At 39.2% G+C, this 24,490-nt stretch overlaps 1 long non-coding RNA gene across 1 annotated transcript; it reads left to right on the plus strand.

The window, feature by feature from the left end:
- The first annotated feature begins 6,067 nt into the window (after window positions 1–6,067).
- On the plus strand, window positions 6,068–7,958 carry LOC131625453 (uncharacterized). The gene is made up of 4 exons (XR_009290862.1): window positions 6,068–6,327; window positions 6,680–6,762; window positions 7,454–7,519; window positions 7,608–7,958. It is a non-coding gene; the product is annotated as an uncharacterized LOC131625453 (long non-coding RNA).
- Window positions 7,959–24,490: the final 16,532 nt, after the last annotated feature.

The raw sequence follows: 24,490 nt of genomic DNA on the forward strand, positions 1-24,490 counted from the left end.
GACATCAGGACACATATAAAACAACACTTTACTCCCCCTTTTATCCAAAAAGTGATAAAAAGGAACTAGAGTAAATGTACACAAAAGAACACACACATATGGAAACACAAAATAAACCACACACAAATGCTACACACAGGAACACACACAAATTTTGCAGAGAAAAATAAAATCTCCTAATTTCTCTCAAACAAGCTCCATGTAACCCATAAGTAAACACATAGAAATCATTTTTTGTTTCCTAGTTAGTTTAGAGACTGCTGGGTTAAACTACTTTTATCAATATTTAAAGTACTTTGCTTCTTTGGTGGGAATGAATTTCACTATGGATATATGTCCTCACATTTATTTGAATTTGTATGATATATTACTTTGTTTGCTTTGTGGATGTTTTCTCTCATTTTCAGGTGTTGTTGTTAAGATTCTCTACTCGGTTGATCTTGCTCAAAAAGCGGTACTTCTTTATTGTAACTGACTTTCATCGTGTTTTGTATATTGAGATCTAATGTTGTGAACTTCATTTATCTGCAATGTGTGAGTTCCACAACAACTCTTTGGTGTGAAGTGTTTGGTGACTTTAATGACCATTTATTTGTCAAGTGACTTATTTATCCATCTTTATTCGTTGGTCTCTATATAGGTAAGAGAGAAATATGTTAAGAGTTTTCCTCTACAATGACATTAAGGGGTTTCAAGGATTTAAAGGGTCATTAGTAACACTATATTTTTAATAAATTTTCTCTAGTAATGTATGTACTATGGGTGGTGTATTAAATCTTTAGACAATAATCATACAATGTAATTGATTGATAAGTTTTTGTTAGATAAAGATATTATCATAATTTTAGGCTTTTTCTCTGTTTGCTAATTGGGCCAAGTAACCTCATTCCAGTTTTAAGGTTTAATTCTAATATAATATTTGGCGGTAAAAAATATATGAAGAAAACTATATAGGACCCCATATGAAGAAAAATAAAAAATAGCATACATTAGACTTTTACTCCAATAGGATTGGATATCATTGAGGAATTTGTTGAGTATGTATAAAATTGTTATGGTTTAATTTAGTAAATCCAATAAGAGTATGGTTCAACTTTTTCAAATATTGTGTTCTATTAGCCACAATTTTATAACTATGGATTAAAATAAATTGTAGCTTAAATCCATATGAAAAAACATAGCTTAAAAATTATATAATGATTGTATAATCGTGTCTCATTTTAAATCGTGGTCTAAAACAACACAGTAAACCGTAGCCTATTCACATATTTTTGGCGACGGACTAGCATTATTGTGGGCTAAAGTTAAAAAATTGCACTTTATGAGAATATGCAACAACCGTTTATTCCACGGTTGAAAAATCGTCCCTTAAAATGTTAGCAACCGTTTTTTTACTTTAGACCATAATTTTTCATCGTCCATGAGCAAATAAAAATTCAAAGGATGTTTATGATAACTAAAAATAGGGAAATTGTGAAGAAGATCTTCTCCTTGATCTTGGTTAGGGTTTTGATGAAGCAAAACACATTAAAAAAAGGTAAAGTCGACAATGATCAATAAATAAGAAAAAAAATGAAGACAATGAACGTTAAAGATGAAGATAACAATCAATCATGACAAAATGGAAAAGATCAACATTGAACAAAGTCAAGATTGTCTTTATCTTTGATATATCATCATTCATCTTATATATCACTAAAAAGCTTAGAGATATTATTCAAACTAATGCTACAATTTTTTCAAAGCTAACGCATAAAAATCCAAGGAAGCTTTGCCATAAAAAGTTGTTTTCAAATGTAAAAAGTTGATTTTAGTGCTGCTAGGAAAGTGGTGGTCGACTACCAGAATGTGTTAGTGAAATACAAGTTTGAAAATTTGAAACATTTTAGCATTGGTAAGTGGTAGTCGCCTACCATAATGTGGTAGTCGAATGCCATGTGATGGTAGTCGGCAACTAGAATGTGGTAGTTGAATAACAGTTTGAACTTTCGAAAAAAATTGAAAGTTAGAAAGTGACAGTCTACTACTAGAATGTGTTAGTGGAATACGAGTTGAACCAGTGTGTTTTTTCATCAAACGAAATAGCTGTTTTGAATGGAAAATATTCATGGAACCTTTTCAAAGTTATGCATCCACTCATGAAGGTTTCTAAGTGTGTATAAATGATTGTTAAACATAGAAAATTAAATAAAAACATTCACATAATCATTTACACAATTCAAAGATTATTTTCAAAAAAATATTCTTTTTCAAGATGTTTTAAAAATATGTGAACTTTCATAAACCAGACAAAGTTTCTTAAACCAAAACAGAATCTGAGCAATTATGTGATATAAATTTGAATTATGATATTGATAAGAATCATCAATAAAATTTTAAATATAATTATTGTATAGCCATTATAAGGTTTTCATTTCTCTACAAAATCAAGTGTGACTTGTTTCACATAGTGTTTTATAAAGATCATCATAGTGCTTGGTGATTGTGAAAAAGGTTCTTTGAATTAGGATGATTCAAATTCCACCTTAGTGGTTGGTGTTTTTTTATTTTTAAGAAGTTTGTAAAGAGGTTTTGGTGAAAACTTGTACAAGGATCTAAACATAGTGAAAAATCTTCTAAGCAGTGGAGGGACTAGATGTACCCTTGATTAATAAGGGGAATTAATATAATTATTGTGTCCTTTATCTTTATACTTTTTGTTTAATTTAATTTATATTCTCATTAAAGTAGCATTCAGCCACTTGTTTCCGATGAAATTAAAAATTAAGAAACATTGCATAAATCAAGAAAAATCCAGCAATATTAACTCATCCTGCTCCAAAATTTTATTTCATAGTTACAATGATATTATTACCATTGATGTTCGAAAGCATCATATTTCTCCGTCTCTTGAAGATTTTACTGTGATATAGAATCTTCCCTGCTCCAGATCCCTCCACAATGAATCAGATCAAGGTGATTTTTTGTCATTGCTTCGCATTCCTTCCTGATAGATCTAAATGGTGGTGTTCCTTCTCTTTTTCATGTGGGAAGTATGATCCCAAACATTCATTTCATTCATTATATGGTGAACCATATCGTCGTAACTTGGTTACTAGCCAAAAATGTTAAAAAAAATTTGGGCCAATGCTGTGAACCCCCACATTATGGGGATCAAGAGAAAAAGGATTATATGGTTACCATATGGTCATTTGATAACAAAAATCTTGGAGATTATTGGCTTCAAGGTTGAGTATTAGTAAAACTCTACCAGGATAGGAAACGTTGTAGTAGAGAACATGTGAATTCAGATCAATAGTGGAATGTTGACCCAAAAGCCTCCAAAGTCAATAGATCCTCTCAAACTCAACAAGCTCAACATTAAGCACCTCAACATTAAGCACCTCAACAAAAATGGCCTCTGAAATTTTGTTCCTGAAGGGACAGATGTTGGACACATTGTTGGAACAACTAGTTCAACAAGTTACACCAGTATGACAACAATAACATAAATAATATCATAACTCAGAAAGCAATAAACTAACACAAGAGATTGGAAACCCAGTTTGGTGAAACCACACCTACGTCTAGAGGACACTCTACCCAAGAAAGAAAATTCACTACTTCAAATTAGTACAATTAGTCTTATAGGAATATCAACCCCTATGATGTTCAATACCTCTTACTAATCCTAGTAACTTTCTATTTAGCACTTCCCCTAAATATGAGAACCCCCTCTCACTTTCTCTCAATCACCAACCCCTAGTGGTCAACTTATCCAATAACACAATGAATAATAAATTTGCAACTCAACTAAGACAAACCAACAATTATGCCAAGTTACTTAAACATAAAGTGGTGTACAACAAAGATTCAACACTAATTCTTATGATGGAATTAACATAGAATACTAGACACAAAATACTCACAGACCCTAGCACAAAGAACCTATTCCTTGCATACAAAACACACACCTATACATGAGAATTCCTTATATAACAATGTTTTCTGGGCTATTTCTCCTTGGATATCTAAATTAAATTCGTTCAAAATAATAGCCGAATTTGTTGAATTTGATATGCTCCATAAAAATCTCCAACAAAATATATGATTTGTTATATTTCAACTTCAATTTTAAATCTTTATTTAAATCTGATTTGATCTTCTCCAACTGTCAAACAAGTCACACAAACATTATTAAGTAATATGTAAAAAATCTGATTGAATCCCAATCACAAATTTCCCACCAAACAACATCCACTTTGTCCTGCTGTCAAGGGCCAGATGTTGTACTACACACATGTTGAAGTATCTTGTTCAACATGTTGCACCAATACATCTAAATTAACTCTTCACCATGAATTGTAGATCTTCTTGTAGAGTGAATCTTGAATAGAATAAATCATAACCAATATTGCAATACCATATGTTTGTTGCAAGAGATCAGATGTTGCAGCACATATGTTGGAACATCGTGTTCAACATTTGTCTCTTTTGCACCAGAAACGACTTGAACATTTTCCATGTTGTTTTACATTATGCAGCCAATCCAAAAGGGCCAACAACCTCCAACTCTGGAGAATTTCAATTACAAAATCTCTCAGACTCTACAAACAAAGTTCTCCTCCAAACTCTTATCAAAAGCAAATAACCACCAACAAGAAGATCAACTTTATGGCGTATCTGCTCTTCCAAATGTTGCTGCCATCATAATTGTTCAGTGATGATGAGGATACTAAGTAGTCTCCACTTGCTTGCTTGCTTTTATTCTTTACTTGTCGTTAAATATCTCTTTTTGCACCGAGTACCTTTTTAATTTTTTTAATAATATTCTCCTTTTGTTTAATAAATTAATTGTTTATCAAAATTGAATATATGTTTTATATCCCTTATTTGAAATTCTTGATCTATGTGCTTGAATTTATTTTCCTATTTGTTTATTATTCCCATCTTTTTGTTAATACCAAAAGGGGGAGAAGTATACTTTCAGAGGGATAAAGGTACACTCTCTATATTTTTCAGGGGGTGTTTAACCACTCTAATATATCATCTTTTTATATCACTACTAGAAATTTGGCCTACGGCCACGCTAAAATTTTGCACGGCTCAGAAACTGTGGCCACATATATAATTTGGCCAGGGTTTTCAAAGCGTAGAAATATGTCATAAAATATTGAATCCAGAGTATGAAACTGTGGCCTTTTCTTCATTTTCTACGGTTAACAAACTGTAGACATTTTAAGCCGCAAATAAAAACCGCGGCCTCATAATTTTCACTTCAAACTGTGGCCCAAACCAAAAAAATAAAATCCCGCCAGAACTTCCCTCTCTTTTTTTTAGTTTCCCTCTTGTCAATTATTTTATTTTCTAATTTTATTAAATTAAAAAAAGGAAAAAAATTGAAAACATAAATACAAAAAATCCTTTGCTTATTATATTGTATCTATGGAAACCCTAAAACCAATTCTCTCCGCCTCTTTGTTTCAAACTCACACACCCACACGCCGTGAACAACAACAACGATTGTTCTCTCCTCACTCTTCTGCTCGCGATGAACACGAAACATAGCAACATAATACTCTGTTCTCTCCACTCTCGATTGTTTTCCGCCATGACAGGAGCTCTTAGAACTTGGACGAACCCACACACCCACACGCCGTGAACAACAACAACGAAATCCTCTCAACTGCGTCGCTCTCTAGCAAAATCAAACAAAACGCAAACAGGAAAAACCCTAATCCCCAAATCAAACCCAACCCCAGGTATACACTTTGCTCTTTAACTCGATTCCTCCTCTTCATTACTGTTCTTCGTGCTCATCTCCTTCTTCTGCATTTTCTTGTTCTGTTGTGTGTCTGCTGATGTTGTAATTTGGTGAGTCATTTCAATCTCTCTTCCTGAAACTTCTCCCATCAGTTTCCTCTCTTCCCGAAACCACCGCTCTTCCTTCGTTAAACCATCTCTCTTCCTTCGTTAAACCACCTCTCTTCCTCCATTTCCTATCTTTGTTAAACCCTTTCCTCTCTTCCACCGTTTCAATATTGCTTCCTCTCTTTATGGGTCTCCTCCATTAAACCCTAATCTTCTCTGTTTCTCCCTAAATTTTCTCTGAAAAAATCCCTAATCTCCTTCATCCCAAAAAAATGTTCGATTCTTCTTCATCTTCTCCGTGACCGAGGATCTTAGTCCAAATAGGTTGATGACTCTTCAACTGACTCGATCGTTTCATGGGGAAAAAACAATAACATTTTTGTTGTTTTGAATGCTACCGATTTCGCGAAATATATCTTGCCTAAGTATTTTAAGCATAACAACTTCTCAAGCTTTGTCAGGCAGTTGAACACATATGTAAGTCGCTTTTTGATTTTGATTTTGATTTTTAACTTTTTTTAGGGTTTTGTAATTACTTTGCTTTCGATCTATGTTTTTGGAGTAACCGGTTTAGTTCTGATTAACTTTGATTTTAGTATGCTTAATCAAGTAAAATCCGATTAGGTTTTGCAATAAGATTGATAGAGTTTATTTATTTATAAACTGTTCAGTGATTGTAATTGTGAACGTGCTTAACTAGCTGCTACTGTTACCTTGATGCCTCCGCCGCCGCTGCTAGTTGCTGTTACTACCAAACCTATCCAGGAAGGTTTTATGAGAATTGGGTATAAGAAACAATCCTAATTCATAACTTTACTTTAATTTACAGCCTCTATTTCATGATGGGATGAAAGAATGGAGTTGCTGCAAGAAAAGAAGTCATGATTTTAGCTTGTTTTTGGAAATTCCAGGGTAAGATCTCCTCTGTTCCTTTTCTCTAGTCTGTTGTTTTACAATAATGAGGATTTGGTCTGTAGTCAACTGGTCAATAAGGGTCTATTTCATGAGTAGAATGTATTTTTATGAGTTGATATCCTCTTGTGTAGAAGGCTGAAGGGTCATAAAAATGTGCAGGTAAGATTTGCAATGTGGAGTATGAATGTTTTTGTGCTAAATAAGATAGATTGTATTTGCCACTTCTGCATGGGTTGTTTTCTACAAAAAAATCACTTCAAATCTTAATTATCTATTTCAAGAACAATGAACTGGATTCAAAATCTATAATCATTGTGAAAGTACTCTTTTGTTTTCACTTTTAGTTACAAAATTGCCACCTCGTTTATACTGCCGGCCATGCGTACAAATATTTGAAAACTGAAAATAAAATGAAAACAAAGTCATAAATTTAAGGGTCCGTTTTCTTTGTGCAAATATTTATATTTTCATTTTTAAAATTGTGTTCATTTTAACTTGTTTATAAGATCCGAGACTAGAAAAATCATTATGACGGAGAGAAGATGAAATTCATGAAAACGATTCTTCATGTCATTTTCATTGTTTTCAAAAAATGCGCACAATTGTTCACTTCAAGGTTTTTTTTATCTTGTTAGCAAACTGTATAAAATGCATATTAATTCATGTTATACCAACCAAATGATTGCAGACACTTGCTGAAGGGGCAATGGTTGGTTACACTGAGAAAGGAATGCAAAATTCTCAAGATATACTAGTAAGTAAACATAGACACTTAATCTACTTTGTTAAGTTGAAATTAATTTGATATGTTTAAAGATTCAAATTTAAATCTGTAATTGTAGGTAAGGATGAATGAAAGAAACTTTTTGAAGTTTGAAGTTTGAAAAATGAAAAAGCACTTACTGATAAGCCAAGCTGTTCAATAAGCTTCTCAACTCTCTGCCTCTTATCAGCAACTGGCAATGGCCCCAATCTGAAATCAGCAGCAAACATCAAAGTTTCATAGACAATAAGCATATGCAAGTTTTGTGTCAACTCACAGGCTTATGCTTTATGTCAATCACAGTTTCATGACCTTTGGTAAGTTTTGTGTTCATTCTCTTGAAATGCAAGTTAAGTTTTGGTAAAATGTTTGAGAGAGCTCAGATTAACATAGCATGTTCTTAATGGCTCCTAAACTGAGGGGATGGTGTGCTGAGGATGTTGTTGAAAGTATTTGTGGGTAAATATTTTCGGTAATATATCGTATCCACAGGGATTGGTTAATATCACTGCCGTTCTATAGTTGTTTATTTTGAGTTAAGAAATTTGGTTTGGTTTGTTTTATACTAATAATAATATCAAAAGCAAATAATAAAATAAAAGCAAGTAAAGGATTTTGTGTTAACAATTAAAGAAAGATGTTGAGTCTTTAGGGTTCATCAACCTAATCCTATACAATTATCAATTAATTCTCAATAGAACAATCCTTTGAATCATTATCTTCACTTATCCTCAAATAAGATTCCATGTCTGCAAATCAAATTAGATAACTTTTACCGGTATGAGATTCGATCTCTCCAAATCACAATAACGATAATAGTAATTAAGAACGATAATTATGAAAACCCAATTACAATTCCATCTCTGCAAATTGCAATTGAATCAATATAGTAACCTAGGGCAAAAGTTAAATCCTTTCTTTCGATCAAAGATTCAACAATGATGTAAATTAAAAGCAAGGTTTCTTATTGATAATAAATTCAAACAATTGTTCACAGGAATTAATCAATGGTAATGTATATTCATAGGTTAACTACTACCTTAGACTCAACAAGAGGGATTTAGCTCTCCATAGACATGAAGAACATACAAGAATCAATGGAGAAATTCATCTTCATCAATAGAATGTCTTCGATTGGTAAAGAATCCACCTTCAATTGTTGTTCTCAGCTTCAGAATCAGATAGCTCTCCTAATTTCGCTCCCACAAAAGTCTCTCTCCACTTGGAAAACTAGGGCTTTAAAACAGAACTTTTGGGCTTTTAACGCCGAGGCCGCGGCGCGGCAACGGGCTGGCGCGGCGCGCCCCTCAAACAGAAGTATTTTCGCGGCGCGCCTAGGAACTCTCGCGGCGCGCCCTTTGTACTTTCCATCTTTTTCTTCAGCCTTTGAGACTTCCAGCTTTCTTTCCTCCTCATGTTCTTCTTAAGTTCTTATTCAGCTCAAAACCTGCAACAATAACACCCACAAGTGATTCGATTTGCTTTACGCACGAACTAAACTTATTCAGTTCAATTCTTAATAAAAACCTATGGATTCATCACATTTTTGCATTGGTTTAGAGAAGAAATCACTTATATTAACACATGAATTTACCATTAATTTACTCCTAACAAACTCTCCCCAACTTAGAGTTTTGTTTGTCCCTAAACAAAATTACTTACCTCCAGCAAAGTTTACCGACAATCAAGCAACAAGTTTTTCAAAAAGTTTTTCTCAAGTGGTTCAATCCAGTAACTAAGTCAAATACTCCTCTTCTACCTGCAAACTCAGAATATACACATGAAACAAACGTTGAAAGCAAATTACCTCCAGAAGTTCAAAACACTACACAATTGTAATTGAATCAGCACTAATCACTCTCATCAAAAAGTATGATGAATAAAAGAGGGGTTAAACACTCATCCAAACAATTAAATCAACAAAGATCCATATCATACGTTCACCAAATTGCTCGCATCAAGTCTTGTGGAATCTGAGAATCAGAAGGTCTTTCTATAGTTGTAATGTGGTTTAGATTCAAAGAAAAGAAGATAATCAAGGGTTGTTCCTAATATAGGGAAGCATCCAATTCATAACTTATTTCTTTTTCTCTAAAACTCTACTTCCTTTACCTGTCTGTCGCTACCCGCGAAAATTAGCAGAGTCGCCACTAACATATTTATCCTGAAAAGGAAGGGAATGCCAGCAAACCACAAAACAAAACAACGGTCTCACGACCAGAGAAAAAGGGTAAGGGAGTCGGTTACGCGAGGGGAAGGTATTAGCACCCCACGCGCCCATCGTACTCGATGGTATCCACGCTAGTGTCTAAATCTATGGGTGTGTAATAAATCTATGCTAATCTGGACTAAAATGAATGCAAAATGTAGGGAAAAGAAAGGATTGTGCTCGCACGGGCCCTACCCCGCTGCCTACGTATCTGTTTTGCAGAATCAGAGCTACCGTAGCTCGGCTAACTAGTTTCTGTTTGTTTTTGTGTTTTTTAGGTGAACGAGTTACATTCACACTCCGCTGCTCGACCTTTGGAGACTTAAGCTTGGGAATGGAGCGGAAATAACAAGCTCTTAAGAAAAGAAAATCAAAGAGTGTGGTTTGTGTTTTAAAGAATGCATGAGGAGAACCTAAGCTAAAGGGGAAAGCTTGCTACCTAATGTTATCATACAAAGGGTACCAGTCTAAACTAAACTAATCAACCTACGGGGGAAAAAAGGAAGCACACAATAAGCACACAAACGAGCATCCGCTCGTAAAGCAAACAAAACCAACGGTACTGACCGAGTGGTAGAAAAGCGGTCCCGCCATAGCCAAGGGGAGCAGCTCAACCCAAGTCAACCAAGCATTAGACCTCGTGAAAATGATCGGGCCATAGACAAGAGGGCGGACCCCTCTCAGCAACCAAGCCGTCACGGATCATAAAGGAAAACGGTGCGTGCGTACACCGAGCATCAACGTCGAGCGACGCGAGCTATAGGAAAGGCGGGGGTCCGACTGCATGAACCCTTTTCCTGACATACTCGATAACAAGATCTTGTGCAGGTTCAGAAGCGAGCCACGCGTAGCGTGCGCATACTGAACAGACTCGATGAGACTAGGCGGGGGTTGATTACGAACCCTTGACCGCATGCCTTCCATGAGGACTTAACGGAGTGCCATATAGGACTTATTACACCGTGACTCCCTGCCGCAAAGCACAAATATAAACACACCAACAAAAACAGAGCCTCTTTCGAGGACTTGGCCAGATGCATGTCTAAATCCTACTTCTCATGTTATTGGATGATGCGGGAAAGCGATAAAGTGCGAGAAAAGTAAAATGAAACGGGATCAATACCAAACGGATGATAATCCGTAAACTAGAGAGAGGCGAAGCGAAGAAACTAGAATCCCGCAAGCGAGCTAGCAAAGCAAAAGCAAATAGTCAGCACACCGATTAGCCATAAAGCGCACAAATGTCGACTCGCATGTCGAGCATAATCACGATACACCTGCAAGAGTAACAAGCAAACCAAACAAGCAGATATAAAGCGATAAGATCGTGTCTCCAAGCCGAGAACACGATACGAGTCAATGAGATATAATCGTATTCCGCGAGTGAAGCGGAACACTCAAGCAATGAGTATCAATCGATGACCGTCCAAACGCCTTGCACACTAGCACACAAGTTAGAGATAACAAACATCGCAATCGGAATTGCGTTCTTATTATAAAGCGAAAGGAAACGATCAAATAATATGAATATGAAATGAATAACAAAACCTCAAAGAGAAATCAAACATAAATGGGATACAAATTAATGAGAAACAAGCATTTAACTAGATAGTACACTTCTCAAGCTTTCCAACGGTATAAGGAACATGTAAAACAAAGCTATGAGTGAAAAGTTACGCAAGAAAGAAGTTAGAAAAAGAAAAGGACCAAAAACAAGTAAGGGAACCGGTTCCCCTATATGGGAACCCGGGTTCCAGCACAAAAACACACACAGGAACCGGTTCCCCCAAACTGGGAACCGGGTTCCAGGGCATTCTGCCCAACTCACGAACCAACAAGACACAGCAGGAACCGGTTCCCCCAAACTGGGAACCGGGTTCCAGGGCACTCTGCCCAAAAACCAAAGCAACACAACACAGCAGGAACCGGTTCCCCCAAACTGGGAACCGGGTTCCAGGGCATTCTGCCCAAAACCAAAGCGCTTTAGATTGAGCAGGAACCGGTTCCTCCATTTTGGGAACCGAGTTCCACTGTAGGAAAACCAAATTTTATCATTTTTAAAGACTTGGAAACCATTCCCACTCAATCTAAACCAACACCAATTCGCAAGCCTCACGCACAACATCAAAGCGCAACCGAAACATAGTGAAACAATCATGGGAACAAGGCACGGTATCAAGGCAAAGATCGATAGCACAAGAGAATATGTGAACCAAGTATCAATGTGAGGCATGCTATTAGTAATAAGCGAGCAATTATCAAGCACCAAAGCGACAAAGCCAAACATATATTGATTTCAATGATTAAGCACAAATGAAACATATTGGCAAAAAGTAGACATAAGTCTCTACGTCAATTAGGCCAAACAAACACAAACCAAACAAAGCGCGACGCGTAGAGCCGAACCACAACTCAAACATCATCACCAACAATTATGTAGACGCGACATAAGCGACAAGCATTAACACATACAATGGTAATCAAACTACGACAATACCTCAAGTAATGATTTAAGCACCTACCGAAACAAATAGCAAGCAAAAGATTTCAACACATGCATTGGCACAAACACCTTGAGTGTGAAACAAGATACAAGTATTATCAACAACAATCACATCAATATGTCACCAACGGCAAGAATTAACACATGTGAAGATGATTAATTATAGCAAACATACTCAAGTCATAACCTAAGCATCAAACTAGGCCATTATCAAGCAAAAATTCTACACAAGCATTTAAACGAACACTTGGAGTGTGTCGCAAGACACATGCATGAATGTTAACAATATTGCACACATAATCACCAATGAGCCATGGATTCGAACACAAATAGCGTAATTCTAGCCACAATTCATATGAACACAATTAACAATACACAAATTCGTCGATCAATCATCATCACACATCCATTGAGACAAGAGCAAGAAGTAAATCTAAATTTGAATTCATGTAATGATCATCAATCAAGCACTTAATTCATGATTAGAAAGCTTACCGAATGAAGATCTAAACCGACGCGCGAACACGAACACGACACGTATGCGAACACGACGCGAAGCGAAAAGCGAATCCCAAGGAGAGTGAGAGAGGGGCGCGCAAGCTAGGGAGAGAGGAGGAGAAGAACTTCGAACTCGGAACTTTGATTTTCAATCCATGTTGTTCTTGATCTTGAAGAAAATTGATGAATATTGATGAAAGCTTTATGTAACTTGTGGTTTTGATCTATGAGAATTGAGAGAATGTGTTTGTGAAAGATTGGTGAATTGAAATTATGAGAGTTCCCTTTTGATTTGTGAAGAGCAAAATGTTTATATATTGTCAACGCGAAATGTCCAAATTGCCCTCGGTGCGTCTCATTTTGGCTCGCTTTTAAGGAAACTCGGTTCGGCTCTGAATCCCGGAACAAAACCGATGCCATTATGAAGATGACCAAATTTGTGATCCGTCGCCGCGAGAATCACCTTAATCCGATAAGCGATGAAGAAAATACGCCTGTTTGAATGACGAGAAACGTCAATTCATCTGGCGCGACTGCGCGAAATTTTGTGAGTACCGCTCAAAGAACTCGATAAAACCCTATCTTCGGCTCAGAATCTGAACATGCATGTGTGACGAAGAATCGAAGCTAACGAAATTTCTGAGAGAATGCCGCCGGAATGGACTTCATACGATAAAAATCGAAGAAGTTATGAATTTTCGAACTCAGCGCGACATACCCGAAAACACACTTTTCACCGAAACAACGCGACGATCCTTAAAATTCTGGGAATTTTCTATGCATATTTGGCCTTCGGTCCAAACATATGAAATCTTGGTAATGATGCCACGGAGCTTCAGTTAAATTTTCAAGCGAATCCGGCGAGCGGATTAGGAGATATGAATTTTCCGAGGCGCAAAACCCTACATTCAGCACTATTTCTCACTGCAAAACCTCAAGTAATTTGCCAATTTGAAGACCTTCCTTAAAGAATTGGCTCCCGAGCCGAACACAAAAGTTGTAGATCTTGTCGAAACAATGGGGACAACGCGGGAACTTAACTCGTATCACCTTTCAAATAGTATTTATGAATTTTCCCGTACTTTCACCGTTTAAACCACTCTTTCACACTTTACCCTCCTAAACCCATGAAAACTCTTTATTATTTTTCTTCCATTTTTGGATGACGAAATAAACGTCATCATTAACTTATAGCTCCAATAAAGAGGGCAAATTTTGGGGTGCAACAGCTGCCCCTATTCAAACTTCTTGAACCTGGCGAGTGAGAAACGAAAGTTTCGAACCGTTGAGGTGGAAGGAGATTGAATACCAGAATGAACTCGAAAATTTGCGCTCTTGATCAATAGAAGATTCCATCTTGTAATAAGAAGGAATGTACCACCCCGCGAGCAGGGGAAAAAACTTCAACTGATCTGGATAATAAATATGCTCCCACTTGTGAAAAAGGAGGAACGGGCACCCACAGGCAGGGGAAAACACTTCAAATGATCTGGGCATCAAGAGAAGGAACATCTCGACTGATCTGGGTATCAGACGTAGCAAATGTCTCCGAACTTGCATCGGGATAGATGTCTTAAGTCGATCTGGGAATCGAAGGAGATACGCCGGTTGATCTGGACATCAACGGGTAAAAGTATCTCTGATCTGGGAATCTGGGCAAACATCTCTTCTGATGCAATTAAATCATCAGGTAGATATTCCAACTAATCTGGGAATTAGCGGCTAGCTCCTTCGTAAGACCACGGGGATCCGGAGGCGGTTCCTTCAACTGAACTGGAAATCAGGATAGGAACAATATCTCTTCCGAACTGTGTACGCCGGGGAAAGAATGCCTTTAAACTGATCTAGACATGATGCTAGAAAATAAGTAGGACAATCTTCATCTGAAAGACAAAGTCGATCAGGCAAACATCTCCATCTGATCTGATGATATCAGTGGCTTGCTCCTTTGTAAGACCACGGGGATCCGGAGGCGGTTCCTTCAACTAATCTGAAACTGGATATTAGGATAGGAACGGATGTTTCTTCCGAACTGTGTACGCCGGGTAAAGAAAACGTCCTCAACTGATGGTTAGGCATCAGGACTGGGCAAACGAGTTTCTTCTTCTGAACGAACTAAATCGTCAGGAAGTAGATATTTCCAACTGATCTGATGTATCAGAGGGCTTGCTCCTTCGGAAGATCTTGGGAGATCCGGAGGCGGTTCCTTCAACTGAGCTGGGTATCAGGATAGGAACAAATATCTTCCACCGATCTGGGGGCATCGGGAATAGGAATGTCTTTGAACTGATCTGAGCTGCGTCAGAAAATAAGTAGAACAATCCTCGTCTGATTCAAAACATCAGGATAAGCGCCTGTAATGACTAGGCGAATATTGCTCTCTAGGGAGCATTTGAATCTGGACAACTTTCCTGTAGAAAGAAACAACAGATATGATATGGTTTATGCATGATGTATGTATGAATGTGTGTGGAATAATGTCTCCGAGAAGGAAGACGCTGTACGCTTTTGGAGAATGCAATGCAAATGATGCATGATTCGAACGTTGCTTAGGGAGACAACGAATGAGCACTGAATTGCTGAAGAAGTCCTGGAGAGATTATAGAACTCTGCGGGGAGGACAAGATGGGTGACCAGAAGTCACAGACTGCGAGCTGGCAAAGATGGATCAGAAATCTGCTGGAGATGATCAAATCTAGATGCGAGCTCTGCTTGGGGAATAAATCTTGCTTGAAGATAAGAACATCCCAATTAACTGCTTGGGCAAAACCCTGGCAACTTCATTGGAGAAGCAAATTCTCGACATTCTGGGGATGTGGGGATAAGGGCAAGTCATGGAGACAACTCTGATGGGGAATGACCAACTTGCTGGTGTAGGACGCATTCCGCTGGGGAAGTTTTAGATAAGGAACAGATCCTGCTGAGGATGCATGTGAATCTCTGCTGAGGAAAGAAAACTCAGTGGGTAAGATGGATACCTCCGTACAACGATCTGCTAGGGATAGGAGAGATCCGCTGGGGATAAGAAAGATCCGCTGGGGAATAATATGACTCTCCTGGGGAAAACAGGCCAATCCGTTGGGGAGAGAAACGCTCTACTGGGGAGAACGAAGAACTCAGGCAAGAAACCTCATTAAGAGCTAGCTGGGGAATCAGACACCATTCCATCATGATTCAACTGGGGAGAAAGCATTCCGTCGGGAACAAGGCTTCTGGAGCATAGAGAATGCCTTAAGATGTGCTTTACTGAGGATGTGAGAATCCTGGAACAAAGAAAGTCTCATCTGAATGTATTCAGCTGGGGAATGAGAATCTCTCACTCGGCTAGATCCGCCAATGTGTTGATATGATGCGCTCAAAAGGATGTACCCACGACGGGAAAATGCAAGAGCAAATAGGTTGTCAGACATCTGAGCTTTGAAACTTTCCATACAGGTGTTGGATTCGAAGAGTTGACAGGCAAGCACTGATTAGAACACCAAACAAGTATCGACCAGAGCATCCAACAGGCATTGGTTCTTCAAGAGAAAGCCACCAGGAAGTGGGATCAAGGGGTCAAGCAAGTGTTGACTTCAAAGGGACCAAACAGGCATTGGCTTTCATAGTGTTCGGCATATTCATATTGATTGTAAGGATGCCAACAAGTAATGTACTTTCAGCTTCTAACTGCTGAGGATGAAGACCCTGACGGTTCTCAAGTTCATAAGTTGTTTAGCTCACACCTGAACTTTAAACTGAACATCTCCTGATGAGGATAGAATGCCAATGCATAGTGCCTTGCCCTAGTCTATAAGGACCTTGAAGAAATTTGTCTTGCAAATACTTCCTGAGATTTGTGCTATCATAGTCAACTTGCCCCAGTAGCATGACTTTGAAAATGTGCCCCTGCATGACTTGTATTGTAGGTAAGTTCAACTGTGCCTGGGTGAATGCCCCTGATTGCTTAGCATTTTGAGAGATTCTTCGAATCTTGACCTGATTGCCTCAGATCGATTGAAAACTTACTCGACAAAGTATTTAATTGCTTTTGTGCCTCTGAGGGTGATCGGACTTTGAAATATTGCTGCCTCTGCTCAATGGAGTTCTTAAGACAACTTGTCCTTTGGGAGGAATAAACTTTTCATCTGAAGTTCATGATGGAAACTTTCTTGATGTTAAGCACTTGTTCACATGCAAAGAATGTTTATTATGAGAAATATAATTCTAATGCAAAGAGTATGTTTGTCTCGAAGTTTAAAGAAACTTTTTATGAAAGGATGTCGTAACATCGATTTTTTGTTAAAGAAAGAAAAGATGGTGCGATACCAACTCAAGCGCTTAGCGGATCTCCTAGGAGTCAGCTTACCGTATTCTCGTGTATAGTCCGCTTTCGAATTAACCCTGCTTCAATTAGGACTTTCAAGGGTCGTAACGTGGCCAGGTTCACGGTTTTTAGAAAAAAGGATTTTTAGGCTCAAAATATTTAGTGCCCACCCCCTTCGTGATGTTCTCCAGTCCTAAGTTCAGTTAACTTGACACGAGCATTCATCTTTCAAGAGGAGTTTGAGATGATTGAGGAATCAATGAGGTATTTGGACACGGCAGTCACTTTACCTTTTGTTTTTGGTGTCTGATCACACGACTTTGTTCTTTTGATGAGGATCTTTATTTTGTAATCCTTGTTTTTCGCTTTTTCTTTGCTTTTTTTTTCGTTTCCCTAACTTTTGCCTGGACAAATTCTTTTGAATTTTGATTTGGATGTCCAGCGGGATGCCCTAACTTTTGCCTAAGTCACATGCTTTCAAGTTGTTGACTTAGCGGGCCTTTTTTTTTCATTCTTTTTTTCTTGAACAAGTCGCGTGATCCTGAATCTCTGATTTGTTGGAAGTGATTGTGACTGCCTGAGTCTTTGATTGATGAACAATTACCATTGTGGTATCGTCATATTTTGACCTCCTGATGTGAGGGATAAACCACAACGGCTTTGATGTTGGTCTCGACCTCTTGATGTGAGGGATAAATTTGATGTCTCGACCTCCTGAGGTGAGGGATAATCGTTGTGGATTTGACTTTCCTCAACCTTTGGAAAGATAGCCATTGTTGTATCCTTATATGTGTGCTCCTGATGAATTTAGAATGCTCGATCAGGTTAACTGAATACTACCCTGCCCCAGGGTTAAAATAAGGGTTTTTTCTGCATAGAAAAGAAACTCCTACTTCGAAGGCTCAGAAGGGTTAACGAAGGTCTATCTCCCTTATATCTCCAGTGTTTGGGAATTTGAAACAATTCCTGTACATCATCAACAGGGTTCTACTCAAAAGCATACCATTTGAGGTTATTGGTATTATGTTCATCATTCTCCCTACGGAGTTATCATGCTTTATTAACAAGAGTTAGATATCACAAAAAGCATAGAAAAACATATAAGAGCAAAAACGAATGGATTTTTTCAAGACAAACATATCCAATGCATTATGATTATAGTTCAAAAATAAACAAGTTTTGCATACAAACAGTATTGAACAAAGCAAGAAAGCTTAAACATGAACATGCATGATGATTCAGCAGTTGCCAATGTTGAGGAGATCCTCTCCGTATGGACTTATTGTTTCAAAAGATCCGCTGAGTCGGAGGAGAACTTCAATTTTAGCCTTCAGGTGCGAATGTGATAGCCTTTGAGTCAATCAGGTCTTGTACCTTGTCTCTAAATGAATGTCAACCTTCAATCAGATAACCAAATGCCCCTAGAGTGGAAAGCACATCAAGCATTACGTCAGAACACTTTAGATCACTTCTTGGAAGAAGATTTTGGCAAAGCCATACAGAAGTTGTAAGTGCTCAGCTTTAGGGATTTGAGATGTGTCAGTGGTGCACGAACTCAAGATACAAGGGGTCTTGCTTATCCCTCGGTCGGGAGCCCTCAAAAACAGCAACGGGAGTTTGTGAATGCTTTAGGGATTTGAGCTGCCAATGATGCGAACTCAAGAACACGGAGTCTTGCTTATCCCTCGGTCGGGAGCCCTAAATATAGTGACTGGAATGTTGTGCATGCTTTAGGGATTTGAGCCGCCAGGTGCGAACTCAAGAACACGGAGTCTTGCTTATCCCTCGGTCGGGAGCCCCAAATATGGCTGCTGAAACAGAAAACACCATCATGAATGGAGGAAACTTGTATTGCTATCGGTGAACAACAATAACCTCTGACGCTTTGCTATCAAAGTCGCTGCTTGGAACATACAACAATTGTTGAGAAGGAAGCCTCTGGCAGTACCAATTGCAAGTGATTTCATGAGTTATTTCCTCGAGGAAGAACAAACATTCTACTTGCAGCAGATGAAATGCGACTGACCAGTAGAAACCATTATGAATAAACTCAAACATCTCTGCATCGAGCAAGTTATGGAATTTTTGTACCTCAACACCTTGTAAGACTTGACATTATGACCAGGTGCCCCGAGAATGGAAAACACCGAGTATTGCCATCGAAATCAGGAGAGCTATCTGTGGTGGGAAAGATCCAAAGCAACCAACTTAAACTCCAACAAGCAAGGAAGTAACTCGGATACAAGGCACTGTGATTACATCAACTTGCTTCTTACATTCTATCTGTCTCGATTAACAAGGTTGATGAAAAGGAAACTCCAAGAGGAGTAGGTGATTCGGGATATGAAGCAGAACCTTGAGAATGAGAGGTGTGCCCTTGCGGATCACTCTTGATTATTGTCTGGCAGAAGATTCTGGCAAAGTCACACGAAATTTGTAAGTGCTTTAGGGATTCGAGCAATGCAAATGGTGCAATGCTCAAGATAGACAATGTCTTGCTTATCCCTCGTGCGGGAGCCCCAAGCAACTTCAAAGACTTGTAGATACTAACATCACGACCAGGTGCCCCAGAATAGAACTCACACCTAGTGTCATCGTTATTAAGCGTAGAATTTGTAGACATCCACACAATATGGAGCTTAACCAGTTGCAAATAAAGCAAGCATGGAAGCAAATGAGAATAGGACAAGTCTTCAAAAAGAACCCCAAACTGAGCTTTCATCTTGGTCACCCCACAAAGTTGTTTCATGACTGATCTTTGAACACACAACAGTGACAAACCAAGTCCGTGAGTCTGGAGAAAGTACCAAGTCTGAATAAGAAATCCTCAATCTTGAACACCTGTTATGCATGAGACGTATGAGATGCATGATATGAATGCAATGCCATGTTCATTCAATTTCCAAGGAATCCTCGTGCTTTGATTTCTTAGATAGCAAAAGATAGAAGAGCTCGACACGAGGCTTAAAGATATGATTCCTTGGAAATGGAAGGAACACGTATGCTAGTTATTTTTTGTACATCATTTTTTGGAAAGTAAATATGCAATGATGCAAAGTGGTGGGACTTGTTGCCGCCCACCAGGCACTCTGGACTGCCGGTAACACACATAATACAGAGCCAAAGGTTCGGCCCCCAAATGGTATACCACATGGAACACGGAATATCAGTCCACAGAACCAAAGCCCGTAGTCAACAACACACTGGAACAGAACGCAGACTACCACTCGAACAAGAACCATAGTACCCCACGAACAGGAACCAACAGTACACTCGAACAAGAACAGCGGTAACCCACGAACAAGATCCGAAGTCACCATCAATGTACCTGTTATATAATCATTGATTCCCGCCCCACTCACGGGTAAATCTAGGCCAAGGTAGGTCGAAAAGCCAACAGAGGATCGAATGTAGGCGTTATCATACGATATTGCCTCATTCCACCAAGCTCTGCCCGTGGATACATGATCAGATCAATCAGGCATACGCCTTCTGTCCGTCACGGCCACTCTAGTCCTAGTTCCTATGGTATCACTCATAGCCTGGGTATTGGGCCTTTTACCTCTTGAAACACCCACCCACAGAAACAGAGATCCAGACAGTCCAGAATATGATGCAGAAAAGTAAAAGCGCACATAGAATGCAATGCAAACAGGTAAATATGCAAAGCAGTAAAAACACCCAATGATAAACACACAAGCGCTAGGATCGACTCGCTAGGTCCGGACCAGCAACAGGTCGAGACGTCCCCAGCAGAGTCGCCAGCTGTCGCTACCCGCGAAAATTAGCAGAGTCGCCACTAACATATTTATCCTGAAAAGGAAGGGAATGCCAGCAAACCACAAAACAAAACAACGGTCTCACGACCAGAGAAAAAGGGTAAGGGAGTCGGTTACGCGAGGGGAAGGTATTAGCACCCCACGCGCCCATCGTACTCGATGGTATCCACGCTAGTGTCTAAATCTATGGGTGTGTAATAAATCTATGCTAATCTGGACTAAAATGAATGCAAAATGTAGGGAAAAGAAAGGATTGTGCTCGCACGGGCCCTACCCCGCTGCCTACGTATCTGTTTTGCAGAATCAGAGCTACCGTAGCTCGGCTAACTAGTTTCTGTTTGTTTTTGTGTTTTTTAGGTGAACGAGTTACATTCACACTCCGCTGCTCGACCTTTGGAGACTTAAGCTTGGGAATGGAGCGGAAATAACAAGCTCTTAAGAAAAGAAAATCAAAGAGTGTGGTTTGTGTTTTAAAGAATGCATGAGGAGAACCTAAGCTAAAGGGGAAAGCTTGCTACCTAATGTTATCATACAAAGGGTACCAGTCTAAACTAAACTAATCAACCTACGGGGGAAAAAAGGAAGCACACAATAAGCACACAAACGAGCATCCGCTCGTAAAGCAAACAAAACCAACGGTACTGACCGAGTGGTAGAAAAGCGGTCCCGCCATAGCCAAGGGGAGCAGCTCAACCCAAGTCAACCAAGCATTAGACCTCGTGAAAATGATCGGGCCATAGACAAGAGGGCGGACCCCTCTCAGCAACCAAGCCGTCACGGATCATAAAGGAAAACGGTGCGTGCGTACACCGAGCATCAACGTCGAGCGACGCGAGCTATAGGAAAGGCGGGGGTCCGACTGCATGAACCCTTTTCCTGACATACTCGATAACAAGATCTTGTGCAGGTTCAGAAGCGAGCCACGCGTAGCGTGCGCATACTGAACAGACTCGATGAGACTAGGCGGGGGTTGATTACGAACCCTTGACCGCATGCCTTCCATGAGGACTTAACGGAGTGCCATATAGGACTTATTACACCGTGACTCCCTGCCGCAAAGCACAAATATAAACACACCAACAAAAACAGAGCCTCTTTCGAGGACTTGGCCAGATGCATGTCTAAATCCTACTTCTCATGTTATTGGATGATGCGGGAAAGCGATAAAGTGCGAGAAAAGTAAAATGAAACGGGATCAATACCAAACGGATGATAATCCGTAAACTAGAGAGAGGCGAAGCGAAGAAACTAGAATCCCGCAAGCGAGCTAGCAAAGCAAAAGCAAATAGTCAGCACACCGATTAGCCATAAAGCGCACAAATGTCGACTCGCATGTCGAGCATAATCACGATACACCTGCAAGAGTAACAAGCAAACCAAACAAGCAGATATAAAGCGATAAGATCGTGTCTCCAAGCCGAGAACACGATACGAGTCAATGAGATATAATCGTATTCCGCGAGTGAAGCGGAACACTCAAGCAATGAGTATCAATCGATGACCGTCCAAACGCCTTGCACACTAGCACACAAGTTAGAGATAACAAACATCGCAATCGGAATTGCGTTCTTATTATAAAGCGAAAGGAAACGATCAAATAATATGAATATGAAATGAATAACAAAACCTCAAAGAGAAATCAAACATAAATGGGATACAAATTAATGAGAAACAAGCATTTAACTAGATAGTACACTTCTCAAGCTTTCCAACGGTATAAGGAACATGTAAAACAAAGCTATGAGTGAAAAGTTACGCAAGAAAGAAGTTAGAAAAAGAAAAGGACCAAAAACAAGTAAGGGAACCGGTTCCCCTATATGGGAACCCGGGTTCCAGCACAAAAACACACACAGGAACCGGTTCCCCCAAACTGGGAACCGGGTTCCAGGGCATTCTGCCCAACTCACGAACCAACAAGACACAGCAGGAACCGGTTCCCCCAAACTGGGAACCGGGTTCCAGGGCACTCTGCCCAAAAACCAAAGCAACACAACACAGCAGGAACCGGTTCCCCCAAACTGGGAACCGGGTTCCAGGGCATTCTGCCCAAAACCAAAGCGCTTTAGATTGAGCAGGAACCGGTTCCTCCATTTTGGGAACCGAGTTCCACTGTAGGAAAACCAAATTTTATCATTTTTAAAGACTTGGAAACCATTCCCACTCAATCTAAACCAACACCAATTCGCAAGCCTCACGCACAACATCAAAGCGCAACCGAAACATAGTGAAACAATCATGGGAACAAGGCACGGTATCAAGGCAAAGATCGATAGCACAAGAGAATATGTGAACCAAGTATCAATGTGAGGCATGCTATTAGTAATAAGCGAGCAATTATCAAGCACCAAAGCGACAAAGCCAAACATATATTGATTTCAATGATTAAGCACAAATGAAACATATTGGCAAAAAGTAGACATAAGTCTCTACGTCAATTAGGCCAAACAAACACAAACCAAACAAAGCGCGACGCGTAGAGCCGAACCACAACTCAAACATCATCACCAACAATTATGTAGACGCGACATAAGCGACAAGCATTAACACATACAATGGTAATCAAACTACGACAATACCTCAAGTAATGATTTAAGCACCTACCGAAACAAATAGCAAGCAAAAGATTTCAACACATGCATTGGCACAAACACCTTGAGTGTGAAACAAGATACAAGTATTATCAACAACAATCACATCAATATGTCACCAACGGCAAGAATTAACACATGTGAAGATGATTAATTATAGCAAACATACTCAAGTCATAACCTAAGCATCAAACTAGGCCATTATCAAGCAAAAATTCTACACAAGCATTTAAACGAACACTTGGAGTGTGTCGCAAGACACATGCATGAATGTTAACAATATTGCACACATAATCACCAATGAGCCATGGATTCGAACACAAATAGCGTAATTCTAGCCACAATTCATATGAACACAATTAACAATACACAAATTCGTCGATCAATCATCATCACACATCCATTGAGACAAGAGCAAGAAGTAAATCTAAATTTGAATTCATGTAATGATCATCAATCAAGCACTTAATTCATGATTAGAAAGCTTACCGAATGAAGATCTAAACCGACGCGCGAACACGAACACGACACGTATGCGAACACGACGCGAAGCGAAAAGCGAATCCCAAGGAGAGTGAGAGAGGGGCGCGCAAGCTAGGGAGAGAGGAGGAGAAGAACTTCGAACTCGGAACTTTGATTTTCAATCCATGTTGTTCTTGATCTTGAAGAAAATTGATGAATATTGATGAAAGCTTTATGTAACTTGTGGTTTTGATCTATGAGAATTGAGAGAATGTGTTTGTGAAAGATTGGTGAATTGAAATTATGAGAGTTCCCTTTTGATTTGTGAAGAGCAAAATGTTTATATATTGTCAACGCGAAATGTCCAAATTGCCCTCGGTGCGTCTCATTTTGGCTCGCTTTTAAGGAAACTCGGTTCGGCTCTGAATCCCGGAACAAAACCGATGCCATTATGAAGATGACCAAATTTGTGATCCGTCGCCGCGAGAATCACCTTAATCCGATAAGCGATGAAGAAAATACGCCTGTTTGAATGACGAGAAACGTCAATTCATCTGGCGCGACTGCGCGAAATTTTGTGAGTACCGCTCAAAGAACTCGATAAAACCCTATCTTCGGCT

The sequence above is a fragment of the Vicia villosa genome, linkage group LG1, assembly GCF_029867415.1.
Source record: "Vicia villosa cultivar HV-30 ecotype Madison, WI linkage group LG1, Vvil1.0, whole genome shotgun sequence".
Classification (NCBI taxonomy): domain Eukaryota; kingdom Viridiplantae; phylum Streptophyta; class Magnoliopsida; order Fabales; family Fabaceae; genus Vicia; species Vicia villosa.